The sequence below is a fragment of the Leptodactylus fuscus genome, chromosome 6 (assembly GCF_031893055.1).
Source record: "Leptodactylus fuscus isolate aLepFus1 chromosome 6, aLepFus1.hap2, whole genome shotgun sequence".
In the NCBI taxonomy this organism is placed as follows: domain Eukaryota; kingdom Metazoa; phylum Chordata; class Amphibia; order Anura; family Leptodactylidae; genus Leptodactylus; species Leptodactylus fuscus.
In genome coordinates, this window is record NC_134270.1 from 135,657,117 (window position 1) to 135,679,331 (window position 22,215).

A 22,215-nucleotide genomic window follows, 5' to 3' on the forward strand; every position below is an offset into this window, starting at 1 on the left:
ACTGTGTGCAGACGCGCGTATCTAATCCTCCCCGTGTGATACTGTGTGCGGAAACGCGTATCTAATTCTCTGGCTTGTGGTACTGTGTCCAGAGGCATGTATCTAATCCTCCAAAGTGTGGTACTGTGTGCAGATACACGTATCTAATCCTTCCTTGTGTGGTATTGTGTGAAGAGGCGCGTATCTAATCCTTCGGCGTGTGGAACTATGTGTAGACGGGCGTATCTAATCCTATGGCATGTGGTACTGTGTGCAGACGCGTGTATCTAATCCTATGGCGTGTACAACTGTGTGCAGACGTGCGTATCTAATCCTCTGGAGTGTGGAACTGTATGTAGACGCATGTATCTAATCCTACGGCATGTGGTACTCTGTGCAGACGTGTGTATCTAATCCTATAGTGTGCACAAATGTGTGCAGATGCGCGTATCTAATCCTCTGGAGTGTGGAACTGTGTGTAGATGCGCGTATCTAATGCTACGACATGTGGTACTGTGTGTAGACGCGCGTATCTAATCCTATGGCATGTGTTACTGTGTGCAGACGCGTGTATCTAATCCTATGGCGTGTACAACTGTGTGAAGACACGTGTATCTAATCCTCCCCTGTGTGGTATTGTGTGAAGAGGCGCGTATCTAATCCTAAGGCATGTGGAACTGTGTGTAGACGCGCGTATCCAATCCCCGGCATGTGGTACTGTGTGCAGACGCGTGTATCTAATCCTATGGCATGTGGTACTGTGTGTAGACGCGCGTATCTAATCCTCCCCCGTGTGGTACTGTGTGCAGACGCGCGTATCTAATCCTCCCCCGTGTGATACTGTGTGCGGAGACGCGTATCTAATTCTCTGGCTTGTGGTACTGTGTGCAGAGGCATGTATCTAATCCTCCAAAGTGTGGTACTGTGTGCACACACACGTATCTAATCCTCCCTTGTGTGGTATTGTGTGAAGAGACGCGTATCTAATCCTTCGGCGTGTGGAACTATGTGTAGACGCGCGTATTTAATCCTACTGCATGTGGTACTGTGTACAGACGCGCGTATCTAATCCTCTGGAGTGTGGAACTGTATGTAGACGCCTGTATCTAATCCTTCGGTATGTGGAACCGTGTGCAGACGCGTGTATCAAATCCTTCAGTGTGTGGAACTGTGTGCAGAAGTGCGTATTTAATCCTCTGGTGTGTGGGACTGTGTGCAGACGTGTGTATCTAATCCTGTGGCGTGTGATACTGTGTGCTGATCTGTGTATCTAATCCTCTGATGCGTGTATCTCAGTTTGGATATCAGTGTTGTATTGTGCATGTGGAGTGACCGTGTGTATTGCAGTTGGAATATGAGTGAAAGTCTAGCAGGTTTGTATTGGCTAAGGGGGGGGGGGGGGCACTGTGTTTGGAATGCTGTATCTCAGCAACGGTGCGTCCGAGCGAGTTGGAGTCTCGTCTTAAACCTTCCCGGATACCTGAAGTGTCTCTGTACCAAATTTGGTGAAGATCGGTCCAGTCGTTTGGTTCGCATTAGAGCACAGACAGACAGACAGACAGACAGAAATTCATTTTTATAATATAGGGAGATTAAGAAACTTAACCCTTTCCCAGTTATCCGAGACAGAAGAGCAGAAGACAGAAGAATCCCCTTCTGCATAAATTCAAAATTTAACTTTTTTTCACGATGTATCAGCCAAGGTTTGAACCCCAAAAACAGAGCAAGCAAAGAGCACGCAATACCGACTGAGCCACTGATCTTATTAATTTCTGCAAAAGGTTTTATCTTATACCAAACTTCAATAACAATGTACTGTCCCTGTATAATTTATCCTACTAATATTATAAATCTGAAAGTTTGGATGTTTGTGTGTTTGTGCGTTTGTTACTCGATCACGCAAAAACAGCTGAATGGATTTGGATGACATTTGGCACATAGATAGTTTGTAATCTCGATTATCACATAGGCTACTTTTTATACCAGTAAATGACATGGCTTCACGACTGTTATGAATTTATGTTCATATGCTATATTAAACAGCTCTTGGCAGCAGCTTATCTCAGCTAATTGGAGGTTGCTGATAAAGCCAGGTCTGTTATCTCTCTATGTAAACACACAGCTAACACTAAGTCCATTGCGTACAAACATTTGCATATTATCTGTTCTGCTCCAGGCAGCGTGTTGGGGAGGAAAAAGAAAATCTAATTTGTTGCAAAATTCTAAAACAACGAGAGCTATGAAGGCAGCCAGAAGTCAACAGACTTCTCCTCAAGCGGAGCTCAGGGGGATTATTGACACCAACAACACAGTCATTATATGGTGTCCCAATGAGCTGCTGAGATGCCGAAACAATCACGGGCATGACGCAAGGAGCAAGTTCAGCAGCAGGACAGCTTGAGAGCTGCTGAAATGACGGAGCAGGAAAACCAATGACACCAACAACACGCTCATTATATGGCATCCCAGCGAGCTGCTGAGATGCGAGAACAATCATGGGCACGGCTTGACAGATGCCGAAACGTTGGACCAGGCAGATCATCAACGCCAACAACAAACTCATTATATGGTGTTCTAGCGAGCTGCTGAGATGCTGGAACAATCACAGGCACGGCAAAAGGAACAAGTTCAGGAGCAGGACAGCTTGAGAGCTGTTGAAATGCTGGACCAGGAGAACTATCGACAGCAGCAATTTCCTGAATATAGGCAAATCATCAATGCCAACAACACAGATGAAGTCGCGGGCAGAGACTAGAAGTAAATAAAGGCATCAGTAATGCTGCTCTGTTGGACCTAGTTGAGTGCTGTGCCGAGCACTTTCCTCCAGCGTAGCAGCTGTGTTGTCTTAGAAGACCCAGATCAGCTCTGTCAGTGACTAATGGGACCACTGGGGACTATTTTTCCCTGTAACTATGGCACCTAAGCATGCCTCAGTTACAATGAAAAAATTATTATAAAGAGTGAATGTCTCCCTGAGATTCTTTATGATCTTGTGGGACATCATATATATTTTTTAAAATATATAAACATCAGAGTATAGACTAAAAAACAAATCTAGAAAAACACATTACACTGTTCACCCCAAACTGTAGAAGCCAATGGCATAGGCTCCTTGCCTATGAAATGATAGCAGAATAGGGAACCCAGTCTACCCCTAATAAGACCTCAAAAGAAAAAAAAATATATGGAAAAAATACAGTAAAGAACATCCAAGAAAGATTGAAAAAATTATTTAGGTAGCCAAACATAAAAGGTACAAAAATACAAAATTACTAAAAAGTATAAAACAAGTATTTGTTCATTTAGGACCAAAACACTCATTCTGGTCATTCAGGGGTTAAAAAGATTTTTTGAACAAAGGGGGGAAAAAAACGTTGTCGAGGGATAAACCTCTTGACTATTGTTTCCCACAGCTATGAATACAAAGTTGAGAACATCTTCAGTATCCACCAGAGTCGCTGTATGAGCTTCTGATTTCTGCTTTTCTAGGCTTGGAAGCTCGGAGAGACAATTACGCGGTGTCATTTTCCAATAAATGTTAGAGCTCCGAGTTCTGACTATGTTTTGCCAATTGTTTATGGTTAAATTGGATGGAAATGATGGAAAGTTATTACTCGCAGCTCAGATACTTCCTTACGGCCCTAGAGCCTTAAAGTGCCTGGCGGGAATTGTCCAATAAAGACTTCTTATTGTTGGCATGAGAACATATTGCAGCTCTTAAACATGAAATGACAGTGATATCCAGTACATTTATTACATTCATTACTAAACTATTGTATCTGCAGTTCCTGTTTCGGGGGAAATTAATAGCGCTCCTTTTACAAACAATAAATAGTGTATGTTCTTCATTGAGTAAGACAGCGCCATTAAACTGTCATAGACTTATTTCCTAGAATCCATTGGCACCATAGTCTTAGGCTAAATGTATGAAAATGTGGAAGCCTATTTCTTAGTTTTTTTTTTATCGAAGTCCATAGTTATATTATAATCCATTGCTATTTTTACTTGTCCACATTCACGAAATTCATTGTGACGGGGGCAAATTTTAGCTAATTTATGGCTCTCATAAGGTCAGGATAATGTTGAGGTGAACTGGATAATGATGAATTTCTTATTGCTGAAGTGGATACATTCTGTACTGAGACAGTTCTAAAGGCTAAAAGGTCATAGGGTGATCTAGAGGTAAATCACCTTTCCTTCTGTAGCCTATCCAGGGCTAGGGGCATAACGTGGGACCTAGTGCTACATATGTAATATGGCCGCCACCTGCCCTGTGTTATTGTGTTTTCTTATATGGCCAAAGGGCTTTTAGAGACTGGTGGGTGAGCAAGTCTAGGTTTATCTTGGAAGACTCAGGAGAGGTGAGTATAGTGGGTTGTTTTTTTTTATTTCTTACAATTTGGAGTAACAATTTCATAAGAAAAATTGCACCATAATATACATGATTTGATATGGATTTGCTTCTCTATATTTTCTTTCAGATGCTTGCGGAATTTCTGAATTCCACTTTGCATGAACCTACGTTTATGGTATATTAGTATGTTATTAATTTCTAATTTTTTGTCTCCATCAAACCCTTTGACAATGTGCCAAAAGCAGCCAATGACCAAATTCTACTTTATTATAATAAACATCCCTTTAAGAATTATAATTTAATAGTTGAACCCAAATAGTTAAAATCCTCTGCCCAAATAATGTGGACTAGACTGAGTATTATACAGTAGTTACTGCCGTGTGACAGTCCATATGGTCATGCTAAGGCCTGGTTCACATCTGTGTTCACTATTCCATTTGGGGAATCCACATAGGGACCCCCAGAATGGAATACAGAATGCATTGGCAAGCGGTGAGCAGTGAAAGCACATGGACCCCATAGACTATAATAGGGTCTGTGTGCTTTCTGCATGGAGTCCACACAAGTAATGCGGACAGGAAAATAGTTCATTAAGTATTTTTCTGTCCACACGGAAAACACACGGACCCCATTATAGTCTATGGGGTGCATGTGCTTTCATAAGCTCACCGCTTGCCAATGTGTTCGGTATTCTGTTCAGGGATTCCCCAAACGGAATACCAAACGCAGATGTGAACCAGGCCTCATTTCAATAGGTAAGACAGATTCCCCCCTCCAATATGTTTATTTCATATGCCTACATTACCCTTTTCATCTTTTTTTGATGTTGTCGTATAATCTGTACAGCTACTGTGTCTTTTGCTACTTCTTGTTCCCCGATCGTACATTGTCCTCAAGAAACCTCGGAGATGTTTTGGTTATGTGTCTTATTGAAATATTTCAACATATACTTATCCCACCAATTCCCAGTTACGATCACTGAGGCTTCTCCGTTAACATTACATATTTTGGTCCAGAAACCCCAAAACCTCAATCGGTGTGGTCCTAGATCTTGTCAGTTCTTCCTCAACAATGGGCTCCTTGACTCTTGGACTGGGAAGATGGATGAAAAGTGACACTGTGGATCGAGCAATTGAAAAATGTCTTTTGTGCTTCTTCATACAACTGCCTTTTGGCTCATCCATCCTTTTGAAATAACTATTCCTCGAGTTGCAAGTTGGCTCCAGCTGAGAAAACTGAAGTTTACATGATAAATTGATGGGATGCATGACCAAAAAAAAGAATCTCTGCGTGTACACTGGATGCCAGCAACAACAACACTTTATGGCCCTTGACAAATAGACCCTCACTGTAATGAGTAGATATGTAGACGTGGGTCAGTATGCTTTTGAGATTAAATTTCACATGAATAGGATGTTAAAATTACAAAAATCCTAGCCTGGCCTGACATCTTGGATTATAGCTAATCCAAGATTTTTTTTTTCACTCCTCTTCAAATGCGAAACATTACAGTAATCTGCCACTCACTGAGCTAAAATCCATCCAGTGATCACATCAAGATTTACTATGTGGATTTAATCTTTTATATTCAAAATGTAGTCCAAGCAGGCGGAGCTGAGCAGATTGATATTTAGTTTTATGGGAAAAGATTCAGTAGAATGTATTTATTTAAAATCCTGCTCATTATGGGTTTAGGAGTCCAGTGGGCGGTCCTACTCAGTGATTGTGAGTGTGAATGTTCTTCATGTATGCCTATGTATACAGAGATAGCGAGAATAAACAGGGGTTTATATGTAGAAATGTTTATAATGGAACTTTTCTGATAACACTATCATTCTTCTTATTTTGGTATGACGACTTAACTTTTTCTAAACCTCTAAATTGCTGGGCTATAGTAGTATTACAGTCATGAAATAAGACACATCATCAAGCATTTCTAGTCTTAGTATCTCTTAATAGGCGCTGCTCCAAAGATTCCAGAACAGTTGGAATTTTTTTTCTAGCCCCCACTATCCCTGAGAAACAAGTACAGTCTGATGTGCTATTTAAAGAGGTTTTCCCATCTCAGTGTTTCAGCAGTTTGCCTGCTGTTCCTTATAACTTCCTCTATTTCTCCCCCCTCCTTTCCCTGCTTGCTGAACAACACTATGAGGTATCACAATACTTATACAGATCAGATAATATGCAGATGCTTTTACAGAATGGACTCAGTGTTATCTGTGCGTTTACATAGAGATAGAACAGACTCAGCTTTATCAGCAAACTGCAATTAGCTGAATGATTGTCCTGCTGGCAGAGCAGTGAGTAAGTGACATCACTTGCCCTATAGGTCAGTTGTTATAGCAATGCTGTGTAAACAATTGGAGGAATAAGGTCACATAGTAGGCAAACAAAGCAGCATTTCTAAGGCAATATATTTAGGAAAAGTTTTCAATTTACATAAGCTACCTCCAATCAGAGGCAGCCAGTGTCGGAGTTCAGAAAAACACCCCTTGTCTGCTCCTGCCTGACACCGCCCTTCTGACAGTACCGAGTCTAAAAATTATAGCAGTTAGTTTTGGTGCCTGTTGTGCTATTTAATCTGTGTAATGGCAGAACGGCCGTGTCAGGTGTGTGTATGTGTGTGTGTATGGGGGGGGGGAGTGCCATGATTCAGAGGCAGCCAGTCTCAGCGCTCTGAAACACACCCCTTGTCTGCTCCTGCTTGACACTGCCCACCTGACAGTACAGAGTCTAAATAGTATATCAGACACCAAAACTAATAGCAGTGATTGCTCAGGAATGATGGGGACTAGAGAAGAATTCCAACTGTGCCAAAATAAGTGGAGGAGCAGCTATTAATGGATGTAAGGAACTGATTGATGTTGGGCTTGTTGGAGGTGGTGAAAGGTCCCCTTTAAGCTGGTGGTTGTATTATGATGCAGAAAATAATTGTTGGTTTCTTTATACCAGTTGGTATGAAAAGGCCATGACATATACTGAAAGTTGTTTGGGTTCCCAAGCTTTTAAGGTCATGGACCAAATACCAACCACTACAGAGATCGTATACTTTTTTTTTTATAGGACAGGCGCTTGTCTAAAGAAAAAAAAATATATTCATATACCCTATAAAACGTTCTGTTCCATGGGGGGACCCCTGCAATGGACCTTTATTTCATGACAAAAGAAGAGAGCATTAAAAAAGAGTGTGTCTTGCTCTGAAGGACCTCTGCTGCCCTACATTACACAGACAACCAATTCATTTGACTTGGCATGTGTAATACTTCATTCTCCCTGTGGTGGCACTATAGGCAAATTGATCACTTACTGCAAGGTTTCCCTACAGATTATAGTTAGAGATGAGCGAACACTAAAATGTTCGAGGTTCGAAATTCGATTCGAACAGCCGCTCACTGTTCGAGTGTTCGAATGGGTTTCGAACCCCATTATAGTCTATGGGGAACATAAACTCGTTAAGGGGGAAACCCAAATTCGTGTCTGGAGGGTCACCAAGTCCACTATGACACCCCAGGAAATGATACCAACACCCTGGAATGACACTGGGACAGCAGGGGAAGCATGTCTGGGGGCATAAAAGTCACTTTATTTCATGGAAATCCCTGTCAGTTTGCGATTTTCGCAAGCTAACTTTTCCCCATAGAAATGCATTGGCCAGTGCTGATTGGCCAGAGTACGGAACTCGACCAATCAGCGCTGGCTCTGCTGGAGGAGGCGGAGTCTAAGATAGCTCCACACCAGTCTCCATTCAGGTCCGACCTTAGACTCCGCCTCCTCCGGCAGAGCCAGCGCTGATTGGCCGAAGGCTGGCCAATGCATTCCTATGCGAATGCAGACTTAGCAGTGCTGAGTCAGTTTTGCTCAACTACACATCTGATGCACACTCGGCACTGCTACATCAGATGTAGCAATCTGATGTAGCAGAGCCGAGGGTGCACTAGAACCCCTGTGCAAACTCAGTTCACGCTAATAGAATGCATTGGCCAGCGCTGATTGGCCAATGCATTCTATTAGCCCGATGAAGTAGAGCTGAATGTGTGTGCTAAGCACACACATTCAGCACTGCTTCATCAAGCCAATACAATGCATTAGCCAGTGCTGATTGGCCAGAGTACGGAATTCGGCCAATCAGCGCTGGCCAATGCATTCTATTAGCCCGATGAAGTAGAGCTGAATGTGTGTGCTAAGCACACACATTCAGCACTGCTTCATCAAGCCAATACAATGCATTAGCCAGTGCTGATTGGCCAGAGTACGGAATTCGGCCAATCAGCGCTGGCTCTGCTGGAGGAGGCGGAGTCTAAGGTCGCTCCACACCAGTCTCCATTCAGGTCCGACCTTAGACTCCGCCTCCTCCGGCAGAGCCAGCGCTGATTGGCCGAAGGCTGGCCAATGCATTCCTATGCGAATGCAGACTTAGCAGTGCTGAGTCAGTTTTGCTCAACTACACATCTGATGCACACTCGGCACTGCTACATCAGATGTAGCAATCTGATGTAGCAGAGCCGAGGGTGCACTAGAACCCCTGTGCAAACTCAGTTCACGCTAATAGAATGCATTGGCCAGCGCTGATTGGCCAATGCATTCTATTAGCCCGATGAAGTAGAGCTGAATGTGTGTGCTAAGCACACACATTCAGCACTGCTTCATCAAGCCAATACAATGCATTAGCCAGTGCTGATTGGCCAGAGTACGGAATTCGGCCAATCAGCGCTGGCCAATGCATTCTATTAGCCCGATGAAGTAGAGCTGAATGTGTGTGCTAAGCACACACATTCAGCTCTACTTCATCGGGCTAATAGAATGCATTGGCCAGCGCTGATTGGCCAGAGTACGGAACTCGACCAATCAGCGCTGGCTCTGCTGGAGGAGGCGGAGTCTAAGGTCGGACCTGAATGGAGACTGGTGTGGAGCGATCTTAGACTCCGCCTCCTCCAGCAGAGCCAGCGCTGATTGGCCGAATTCCGTACTCTGGCCAATCAGCACTGGCTAATGCATTGTATTGGCGTGATGAAGCAGTGCTGAATGTGTGTGCTTAGCACACACATTCAGCTCTACTTCATCGGGCTAATAGAATGCATTGGCCAGCGCTGATTGGCCGAATTCCGTACTCTGGCCAATCAGTGCTGGCCAATGCATTCTATTAGCTTGATGAAGCAGAGTGTGCACAAGGGTTCAAGCGCACCCTCGGCTCTGATGTAGGAGAGCCGAGGGTGCACTTGAACCCTTGTGCACCCTCAGCTCTGCTACATCAGAGCCGAGGGTGCGCTTGAACCCTTGTGCACACTCTGCTTCATCAAGCTAATAGAATACATTGGCCAGCGCTGATTGGCCAATGTATTCTATTAGCCTGATGAAGTAGAGCTGAATGTGTGTGCTAAGCACACACATTCAGCTCTACTTCATCGGGCTAATAGAATGCATTGGCCAGCGCTGATTGGCCAGAGTACGGAACTCGACCAATCAGCGCTGGCTCTGCTGGAGGAGGCGGAGTCTAAGATCGCTCCACACCAGTCTCCATTCAGGTCCGACCTTAGACTCCGCCTCCTCCAGCAGAGCCAGCGCTGATTGGCCGAATTCCGTACTCTGGCCAATCAGCACTGGCTAATGCATTGTATTGGCTTGATGAAGCAGTGCTGAATGTGTGTGCTTAGCACACACATTCAGCTCTACTTCATCGGGCTAATAGAATGCATTGGCCAATCAGCGCTGGCCAATGCATTCTATTAGCGTGAACTGAGTTTGCACAGGGGTTCTAGTGCACCCTCGGCTCTGCTACATCAGATTGCTACATCTGATGTAGCAGTGCCGAGTGTGCATCAGATGTGTAGTTGAGCAAAACTGACTCAGCACTGCTAAGTATGCATTCGCATAGGAATGCATTGGCCAGCCTTCGGCCAATCAGCGCTGGCTCTGCCGGAGGAGGCGGAGTCTAAGGTCGGACCTGAATGGAGACTGGTGTGGAGCGACCTTAGACTCCGCCTCCTCCAGCAGAGCCAGCGCTGATTGGCCGAATTCCGTACTCTGGCCAATCAGCACTGGCTAATGCATTGTATTGGCTTGATGAAGCAGTGCTGAATGTGTGTGCTTAGCACACACATTCAGCTCTACTTCATCGGGCTAATAGAATGCATTGGCCAATCAGCGCTGGCCAATGCATTCTATTAGCGTGAACTGAGTTTGCACAGGGGTTCTAGTGCACCCTCGGCTCTGCTACATCAGATTGCTACATCTGATGTAGCAGTGCCGAGTGTGCATCAGATGTGTAGTTGAGCAAAACTGACTCAGCACTGCTAAGTCTCTGCATTCGCATAGGAATGCATTGGCCAGCCTTCGGCCAATCAGCGCTGGCTCTGCCGGAGGAGGCGGAGTCTAAGGTCGGACCTGAATGGAGACTGGTGTGGAGCGATCTTAGACTCCGCCTCCTCCAGCAGAGCCAGCGCTGATTGGTCGAGTTCCGTACTCTGGCCAATCAGCGCTGGCCAATGCATTCTATTAGCCCGATGAAGTAGAGCTGAATGTGTGTGCTTAGCACACACATTCAGCTCTACTTCATCAGGCTAATAGAATACATTGGCCAATCAGCGCTGGCCAATGCATTCTATTAGCTTGATGAAGCAGAGTGTGCACAAGGGTTCAAGCGCACCCTCGGCTCTGATGTAGCAGAGCTGAGGGTGCACAAGGGTTCAAGTGCACCCTCGGCTCTCCTACATCAGAGCCGAGGGTGCGCTTGAACCCTTGTGCAGCCTCGGCTCTGCTACATCAGAGCCGAGGGTGCGCTTGAACCCTTGTGCACACTCTGCTTCATCAAGCTAATAGAATGCATTGGCCAGCACTGATTGGCCAGAGTACGGAATTCGGCCAATCAGCGCTGGCCAATGCATCCCTATGGGAAAAAGTTTATCTCACAAAAATCACAATTACACACCCGATAGAGCCCCAAAAAGTTATTTTTAATAACATTCCCCCCTAAATAAAGGTTATCCCTAGCTATCCCTGCCTGTACAGCTATCCCTGTCTCATAGTCACAAAGTTCACATTCTCATATGACCCGGATTTGAAATCCACTATTCGTCTAAAATGGAGGTCACCTGATTTCGGCAGCCAATGACTTTTTCCAATTTTTTTCAATGCCCCCAGTGTCGTAGTTCCTGTCCCACCTCCCCTGCGCTGTTATTGGTGCAAAAAAGGCGCCAGGGAAGGTGGGAGGGGAATCGAATTTTGGCGCACTTTACCACGTGGTGTTCGATTCGATTCGAACATGGCGAACACCCTGATATCCGATCGAACATGTGTTCGATAGAACACTGTTCGCTCATCTCTAATTATAGTTAATCCATTGCGATTCCAGCTGGCGGAAACATTATGATCTTGTCTAAAGTGGAGAATCCCCTTAAACTTTACGGAGTATTATAAGGAGCTAGTTAGGTTTAAGCCAACGCTGGAACAACTCAGACTGGAGGTGTAATAGAACCGATGTTGTTGTTTCTATATAGTTCCTGTTGTTAAATAAAGTTACGTCTTTCCAAGTATTTTTTCGGTAACTTTACTCTGATCAGCGCAGCCAAAAGTCCGGAGATTTTGATTAATAGCCCAATGGTGAATCTGAAACCAACCAGTAGGGACAACAGGAAAATCCTTGTTAGGCTTGAAATCACTAATTTGGAAAGTTATCCCGAATTCATCCATCTAGTATTTCTAGTACAGGAGGATGGATGGATTGTGCACACCGGAGGAACAAAATACACATATGTTGGTATAGAAATCCAAGAGTTGTACGGGTAATTAAAGTGAGGTTAGAAGAAAGATGATGAAGTCAGGGAAATGGAAAGCAAGAGGATGGAAGTGAGATGGGTGAGGAAATGAGGAACCTGATGAGATAAGCCTGGGGTTCTGGAAAGGAAATACACTTGGCAAACGCACTGGAAAATGTAGTTCTCTGGACCAAGGGACACAATTGGAGTTTGTCAGCTTCTGCCAATACCTTATATAGTTAGTATCAATGGACAATAAGAAAGGAGTTAAAGTTATATGCTGATCGTAAATTCACACTAAGGCCTGCTTGCTGTACCTGCTTTCCATTACCAAGTAGAAGGGAAATTTATGTTCCTTCAATATAAGAGTATTGATGTAGCACAGCAAAGTTTGTCATATAGCCCAATGTATGTTATCACTAATCTGGGGTTGTAGATAGGACCAAATCTACTATAGACGGTATACAAACAATGTAACCTCAAAGTGTTCAAGGAGAAGCTCGGTTCACCCACCGGTGCCTGGGAAACATACAGGCTCCAATCTTAGAATATAACAAAAATGAGGAAAATCCCGGCACTCAAAAAGTCAATGAAAAATGAAGCTTTATTAATAAATATGTAACATACAGCCAAGCAGATATATAGAGACTTAGTGTCCTCGCCCTGTATATTACATATTCATTAATAAAGAATCATTTTTTATTGACTTTTTGAGTGCCGGGATTTCCACATTTTTGGCACAACCTTAAAGTGTTCAATGACAGATTCAGCCCTGTTTCATCTACTGTAGCTAACATACAAGCAATGTAACCCCAAAGTGACAGATTTAGCCCTGCTACATTTTAAACCATAAAGCACATACACACTACCATACAAAGCTGGTTAGAAGGGTCAGCTCTATCCTGGGGGCCCCCCTGGACACAGTATAGGTGGTGGGTGACAGAAGGATATTGTCCATAGGGAGCTCCATGCTGGAGAACAGCTCCCATCCCATGTATGAGACCATGACAGTACTGGGTAGTACTGTCAGTGACCGACTGCTTCACCCCAAGTGTGAGAAGGAGCGATATTGGAGATCCTTCCTCCCAACCGCGGTCAGGCTGTATAATCAACACCAGGCTAAGCGGAGATCACTCCGCACAGAGAACTAAATGATCCTGAAGTCTTTCTTTTTAGTTGCTATGACTCCTAGTATTTTTTCTATTCTGAGCTTGTATGTGTTCTTATGTTACTGTAGTATCCATGCTGCTGTAACACATTGAATTTGCAGCCATTTCATAAATTAGTCACAAGCCCTTGTGCTTGGCTGAATATCTATTCCTGAATGGAGATCTACTCCAGGGAATTCCATCATTACTCACACCACAAAACTGACATGAATTGTAATAAATATGTCGGACCAAGGTGCCCCCATCCCGGCCCTCTCCTCTCCCCTTCTACATTTGCACAATGTGTCGAGCAAAACGCAGAACAGGGTTTGTGCAACATGTTTGCCACAACAAAGGGCCGTGCTCCAAATGTGCGCCAAATTATCATCCCTCTACGCCAAACAACTGGTGTAGTGGGATTGATAAATTTCCCCCATAATGTTTTTTTTTCAACATTTTTCATTGAGTTTTGGCTGTATTTTTTCATTACCTGTAGGGAAAACACTTGTGACTCTGTAGCTAAAATTAACATGCACACACTTCGAAAGCGCAGCTTTTCCCGCCTGCAATGTGTTGATGAGATTAACCCTTAAAAGACACAGGGTAGCTTGTTCAGGATCTTTAGTTTTCCCTGTAGAATGGAGCAGAATACAGCCAAGTATAGTGCTTGACTCTATCCTGCAGTTTGAAAGGAGGAGCAGTACACATGGGACCCTTATAAGGTCACAATTCAGACTCATGTAAGTTACTTAAGTTTTGATTATGCTAAAACCCCCATTAAAGAAGACATTTCACCACCTCCAACATGTCCAGCTCTTTACATCATTTAATAGTTGCCACCTCACTGATCCCAGCACAATTGCAATTTGTCTCTAGCGCCCACCATTCCCGAGCAATCAATGCAGTTAGTTTTGGTGCCTGATGTGTTATTTAGGCTCTGTACTGCCAGGATGATGATGTCAGGTAGGAACAGACAAGGGGTGTGAATCTGAGCTCTGACACTAGCTACTTCTGATTGGAGCTCTGAATTTTGAAACTTGACACCGCCCACCTGACATTAGAGTACCACATCAGGCACCAAAACTAACTACACTTATTCCTCAGGAATGGTGGGGGCTGGAGAGAAAATTCAAACTGTGCTGGAATCAGTGGAGCGATGTCTATTCACAGATGGTAAAAACTTGAGTTGGTGGAGGTGGTGAAAGGTCCTCTTTATCTTGTTACCCCCCAAAATAAACAGGTGCCTACCACCCAGTTTTTAGAAGAAATTTTATTGTTCACAGCATTTTTTTCAACACTTAATTTAATTTAAATTTAAAAAATCGCAACATTTTCTGCTTTTGTTTTCATTGAGGTGAGAAACAGACACTGGAAGAAGGTGATTGTTAATAATGTGCATGTCAGCACTACATCCTAAGTCCCCCGTGGGTATATGCCATGCCTCTACGTGGTAAGTTCACTTGGTATCGCTTCTATTTGTGGATTATGAATGTCGAGTGTGTTATGGTTGAGAAAAGAGGCAAAAATAAATTTAGATGACTGTCAAGTGACTAACATAATAGAATAATAATAGAGACATTTATGATATTAAAAATTAAGAAAAAATATAATAAATAATAGTTAGAGATGAGCGAACACTAAAATGTCCGAGGTTCGAAATCTGATTCAAACAGCCGCTCACTGTCCGACTGTTCGAATGGATTTCGAACCCCATTATAGTCTATGGGGGGAAATGCTCGTTTCAGGGGTACACAAAATTCGATAAAATTATACTTACCAAGTCCACGAGTGACGGTCAGGCTGGATTCTCCTTGAAGTCTTCTCCCGACACAGCGTCCCTGCGTCTTCTTCCAGCTGGAATTCACTCTGCTTAAGCATCGGGGCCTAGGCAGAGCCGACTGCGCATGCGCGGTTATGTGCGGACATGCGCAGTCGGCTCTTGCCCGGCCCGACGCCTGAGCAGAGCCGACTGCGCATGCATGGGCATGCCCGCGCATGCGCAGTCGGCTCTGCCTAGGCCGGATGCCTAGGCAGAGTGAATTCCAGCCGGAAGACGCCGCAGGGATGCTGCACGGAGAAGACTTCTAAAGGTAAGAGAAGAACCAGCGTTGATTGGCAGAATGTATAGTATATAACCTTAAACTTCGAACAGCTAGTAGTGTTCGATCGAGTACGAGTATTTCGAATACTGTAGTATTCGATCAAACACCTACTCGATCGAACACTACTCACTCATCTCTAATAATAGTTGAATAATTAGATATGTAATAAGCTAATTCTGGAAGAAGAGTTGCGCAGTTCCTATGAGGCTTCCATTGATGTGTATTATATTGTATAGAGGCAGATTTATTTTATTTGCATTAATACTCCAATGAATATTGAAAGTAAAGAGATTTCTGTTCCACGAGCGCGCCACATAAATGGTTAACTGTGTCTCTATTCATTAAATAGCTCAAATCTTGCCCTGCCATGTTAATAGCTGCAATATAGGAGTAACTACCTGCAGTTATTGGAGAAATAAGGAAAGTCTCGCTGGCTATACTTTGTCGAATGAAAACCACATGAACATTTATAGACTAAATGCCTAAATAAATACACTAAATGGTGTATCTTGTGCCGCGGCCAAGCTAGGGCTTGTTATGATAGCAGCTTCTATGTATTTTTTTAACCAAAAAAGTCCTAATTTGGAACACATACCGCAAATCAAAGATGAGCAGTTACACAATGAAATGAAAGGAAATAAAATGTTGGACATGAGTGATGCTTGGCCGGAGACTGGTAATGATAGAAGGTGTCTGATGGATCAGTTATACGCTGCGTGATGGAGGTTTAATACAGACATGTTCACCGACAGGTTGGGGTCACTTCACCCATAAAGTTTCACGATAAACTCACATATGAAAATAATTTTCTGGTGTGTGATTTATGTAGGTGAAACTCCAAAATAATTGGATGGATGATAGAGTATGCTGCCCTGTACGGTGTTCTCGAGGTGGACATTCCATGATCGCCATCATGTTGGGTATAATGTACTGTTCACACTCATGCCATGTACCACAACTCTAATTATAAAGCCACCTTTAACAAATGAATAGTGCATGTGAATATAAGAAACTTTGTATTGTATCTTATTAAAGAAATATGTTTCCTTTTCGACTTATTAGACTGAAATCCTCATTATCTTCACTCAGACTGTTTATTTGTATAGAGTCGTCTCTGCACTCACCACACACACAGAACTATATGGAGAGGGGTGGGAAGGAGAGAAAGCCACATCCAGCAAGCTCATTGATTTATTGCCTCATTCTGTGCAGTGGTGGAGTCTTTTCTTGAAAGATAGAGCAGTGTCAAAAGAGCTCTCTTACTCACAGTGTAGCAGAGTTTAGCAGCTACAGTTATTTGTGTGTGTTTTACAACAGCTCCTCCTCCCCCCTTCCCGCTCCATAGACTTCTAGGAAAAAATAACTCGATAACTAAGAAAACATATTTCTTTAGTACAGTATGTTAAATGTGGTAAGTTTGTACCTTACAACCATCAACCATGTATGCCTTCCAAGAGTTGAAATCATGAAAAGTTGTACATATTGCAACTAGTAATTATTGCTACTGTGAAGCATAGATATGACGTTTGCTGTTCTATTCCTATCTAGAGTTCTCATAGTCCATTATTGCACCAATTTATGAAGGGTATCTACAAAAAAGACTGCCTTACCACTCTGCCCTAAGGTCACATCACGGCCCTATCCCTGTAGATAGATAGATAGATAGATAGATAGATAGATAGATAGATAGATAGATAGATAGATAGATACTGTAGATAGATAGATGATAGATAGATAGATAGATAGATAGATAAATGATAGATAGATAGATAGATAGATACTGTAGATAGATTGATTGATTGATTGATTGATTGATAGATAGATAGATAGACAGATAGATGATAGATAGATAGATAGATAGTTAGATAGACAGATAGATATTGTAGATAGATAGATAGATAGATAGATAGATAGATAGATAGAGATAGATAGATAGATAGATAGATAGATAGATAGATAGGACATAGATAGATATTGTAGATAGACAGATAGATACTGTAGATAGATAGATAGATAGATAGATAGATAGATAGATAGATAGATATTGTAGATAGATAGATAGATAGATGAATAGATAGATATTGTAGATAGATAGATAGATGAATAGATAGATAGATAGATAGATAGATAGATAGATAGATAGATAGATAGATGAATAGATAGATATTGTAGATAGATAGATAGATGAATAGATAGATAGATAGATAGATAGATGAATAGATAGATATTGTAGATAGATAGATAGATGAATAGATAGATAGATAGATAGATAGATAGATAGATAGATGAATAGATAGATATTGTAGATAGATAGATAGATGAATAGATAGATAGATAGATAGATAGATAGATAGATAGATAGATAGATAGATTAGATTAGCTAGTTTGATTAGATAGTAGAGATAGGCGAACCCCTGAGATTCATTCAGTTTCGGGTTCAGATGGCTCAGGTCCCAGATTTGTTTCATGGTTGAAAATTTATGAACTGGAATTGAAATTATTATACTCTGCCTCTTCAGACCATAGAAGATAATAGGAGGTGGCCCAGGTGAGGTGTAAAAAATAAAAAAAACATTAATACTCCCCTTCCTTCTTTTAAGCCTCCTTGTAGCATCCAGTACCCTCTCTCAGTCTTTTCAGTGATATCATGCGCCCAAGGTTACCACTATGGTTACCCTGGGAGCATGACGTCATGATGCTCGGTGTGTCCATCAGCAGTGATCTGGGCTCATGATGTCATAAGAAGAGCTCCAAATGTCGCAAGGAGGCCCAAAAGAGGTGAAGGAGGGTGAGTATAATTTTTTTAATGTTTTTTTATCGTGTATTATACATAGTATAATATTTTACTGCAATGCATGTCGCGGTGGCCATTTTAGTATATCTGAGATAAATCCCAAATGTTTTGGTTTTATTAAACCTTGAACTATTTAGGATGTTCGGGATGAATGTAGCTTGTGCTGAAGTGGGTTTCCCATCTCTACTAGATAGATAGATAGATAGATAGATAGATAGATGATAGATAGATTCCTATTCACTCTCCATCCATATTCCACCTTTATTGTATCCGGGTTGTTGATATTTCCACCATGACGTTCACGTTTGACTATTCCGATGAACACTCCCTTGGCTCATACGTTATGCTGGCACTTTTTGCTTACAGTTAATTGCCTGTTTGTTTCCATGTATACATTAGGCCGGTGCATATGCCTTGTGGCGCCATATAACTAAACATTTACTTACAGTGTATAAAACTCCATAACAGCTGATGCCAAATTCATGGAGAGACAAGACTCAGAACTCCAGCTCCATCTGACATGTCTGAGTAAACAGCGGGGTTTAACTTTAATGTGAGAGCAGAGACAGCGGCAGCAATAATATGTATCATGTCAGAGGAACATGATGGATGATCCTTCACTATCACCCCCTATAGTATAGGTTTACACAGAACACAATACTTCAGGACACAGAGAATCCAGTGTAAGCTTTCATTTATCTGTCACTCCACATAGAGGACTAGAACTGGAAGTGGCAGGATGCACAAACTTTTCCGTTCAATCCATAGACGTCTCCCATATGTTCTTTATTATAAGAGTCAAGTAGTATCAATGGTAAATTTATCTCATTTACTTGGTTTAATATACGATGAGCAGCACTTTGGTCTTCATCAGACTTGGCCAGTCTGTGTCTCCAGCTGTGATGGAGCTTTGTGTCTTGTCTGGAACTTGCAGCTGCACCACAGCTCTATCAACACAGGTATCTGTAGATGTCATACGGCAGGATATATAGTGTGCTCATATAAAGGAGAATAAGCTAATGACTCTGCTGGATGACAAGAAAGTATAGAGTATTATGTAGGACACAAGGCCGGCAAGCTGGTGGTGGTTCCTAGCATCCTCCTTCTCAAGGGATCACCATCCCATACAAGTGGAGGACGCGTGACTACTTCTCTAGTAATAGTGACCATGAAACAGGGATTGGGCGAACCCCATTTTGTAGTAGGTTGTATTGGGACCACTAAGATCGTGAGCCTGGGGGCCTTCACTAAGCCACAGCTGCCATGTCTTCCCCTTGGCACCATGCATTTGCATAGTTGGTGAGAACATTGGACTACTCGGCTTCTGTGGTTGCTATTGAACGAGGTTTAAGTGATAGGAGTTATCACTAATCTTAGAACAAACCATTCCAGAGAGGAAAGCAAAGAAAGACATGGATTGCATATCCCAATATGATAGATTGATCTTGTACTACAGCTCCATCACCCTCCATGTATAAACTGGGCTCTACTCCTAAGAACGTTCCTTACACTTATCTGCAACATGTAAAGTATATTTTGGGAAGGAGCAGTGGCGTAACTAAAGTCTTGTGGGTACCACTGCAATCTTTTGTCCCCCTACCTCATCCCTACAGTGAATTCTTGATAGTGATGGTTATGGGTTCTAAGGAGTTTAATCCACCTTCAAAATCAGCGTCCATGTCCCCGTGTGAACTAGCCCTTAGTGTGGTTAGGGGGATCCATGGGTCTCCTTGGCTTATGGGACAGATGGAAATTGCAATCTCAAAACTGATGCCAGTGCTTATAGGCCCCCTAAGGGTCCTGAGCCCCAGTGTGACTGCACCCTTTACACCCCCTCAAGTTACACCCCTGGGAAGGAGTTAAAGTCAGTCCAGCTAACAGCTGATCACCATTTATCTGGCTGCAGAAATTGTTGTCAATTAGTTATATCGTGTGTTTGGATGTTTGTTACTCAATCACGCAAAAACGGCCGAACGGATTTGAAAAAAAAAAAAAAGGCACATAGATGGATTGTAACCTCGATTAAAACATGGGCTACTTTTTATCCCGGTAAATGACATAGCTTCATGACTGTTTTTGTGAAACATACTATATTACACCGCTCTTATCTCAGCTTCTGAGAAAGCCAGGACTGTTATCTCTCTGTGTAATCACACGCTAACGCTCAGTGTTCATACATTTGCATATTATCTGATCTGCTTAAGGCACTACTGACACACTGACATGAGCAAACACCTTTAATCCAAATTGGAAGTTTGCCAATTTTCAACATGCTTGGAAAAAGAAAATCTAATTTGTTACAAACGACGAGCGCTATGAAGGGAGCCAGAAGTCAACAGAGTTCTCCTCAAGCGCAGCTGAGGGAGATCATCAACGCCAACAACATGCTCATTATATGGTGTCCCAGCGAGGTGCTGAGATGCTGGAACAATCACAGGCACAGTGCAAGAAACAAGTTCAGCGGCAGGCCAGCTTGATAGCTGCCAAAACGCTGGAGTATGTGGATCATCAACGCCAACAACACGCTCATTATATGGCATCCCAGCAAGCTGCTGAGGTACCAGAACAATCACGGGCACAGCGCGAGGAACAAGTTCAGCAGAAGGCCAACTTGACAGCTGTCGAAACGCCAGAGCAGGCCGATCATCAACACCAACAACATGCTCATTATATGGCGTCCCAGCGAGCTGCTGAGATGCCGGAACAATTACAGGCACAGTGTGAGGAACAAGGTCAGCAGCAGGACAGCTTGAGAGCTGCCAAAATGCTGGAGCAGGCAAACCATCGATGGCAGCAATTTGCTGAATATAGGCGGATCATTGACACCAACAACCCCCAGATGAAGTCATGGGCAGAAACTAGTTAATATATATATTGAGTATCTTTATCACCTGGACCAAACAATCAGTTCCCAAGATACTAACCAAGACAGAGGGGCAGATTTAAAAATATTGGCATTTTTATCACCAATCCTCTTATTCTATTAGCTGGCAGAGGATGCACTGGATTTATGGCGCAACGAGCATTTAAAAAGTTGCAAACCCTAGATATGCGACCTATTATACACCTTTTTAATAATAATAAATCTACCCCAGAGTGGCTTAATGTCACCATCCTGGCACCAGCCCCTGGATGCTCCCATTCATATTTATAGAGAAGAACAATGTATCACTAGAATTAGGGAAATCCAATTGTAATTCTCTATTTTGCAGGAAAAATTAAAAATGGATCCCAGAAATTGCCTTGTGCTCTTTATATGACGCATTGGGTGTGATAACAATTATATATGTAGACATGCATGTTGTCCCTACCAGATTTTTATCAGGTCAGGTTAGAAACTATGAACTTAGATCTGCAAATTCTACGCACAAGAAAATAAAGTCTAAAAAGTAATTCCACTATTCTTAGTATAATCTGAGCATTTCATATGGGCTGAAAAACTGCAGGTGGCAGCATTGTGACTGTACACAGCTCACATACAAACCTGCAAGATAATATCATACAAAGGTCTGGTTACAGGATTGATAGATACCTACGAGTAACAAACTGTATTCAAACAACACGTAAGCAAAAGGTATCTGACAGCTAAAGCAAGTCAGAGATGATAATGGTTGAATGTATTACTGCTATTATGTATGGAATTTTTTAGTACATTTTTTATACCTATAATAAATGAATTAGGTTTATTACCTTATGTCATATGTAAGTAAAAGCTATTGTCTATTCATTCATTCAGTAATACACAGGTTTGTGGGAAGACCCCATGTATAGCGACACGCAGCAAAAAATGCTGCAGAAAAAAACGCGATGGAGACGAATCATGCATTTTTCATTGTGATTTTGCAGTTTTCCTTGCATACTTTCTTCCCCAATCATACTTATATGGAAAATGCCAACATTTCCACACGTATATATATATATATATATACATAAGTGTGAGAAGGAGCGCTATCCGAGGTCTTTTCTCCCCGCTGCGGTTAGGCTGTACAACCAACACCAGGCTAAGCGTAGATCAATCCATACCGAGAACTAAACGATCTTGATGTTGTGATATCCCTCCTACTATCTTCTGTACCTTTATCTTTTA

General features: G+C 42.6%; 1 long non-coding RNA gene across 1 annotated transcript in view; it reads left to right on the plus strand.

Moving 5' to 3' along the window:
* Window positions 1-22,215, plus strand: part of LOC142208670 (uncharacterized) — a 656,266-nt gene that overhangs the window by 176,968 nt on the left and 457,083 nt on the right. The gene's annotated exons all lie outside the window — the stretch shown is intronic.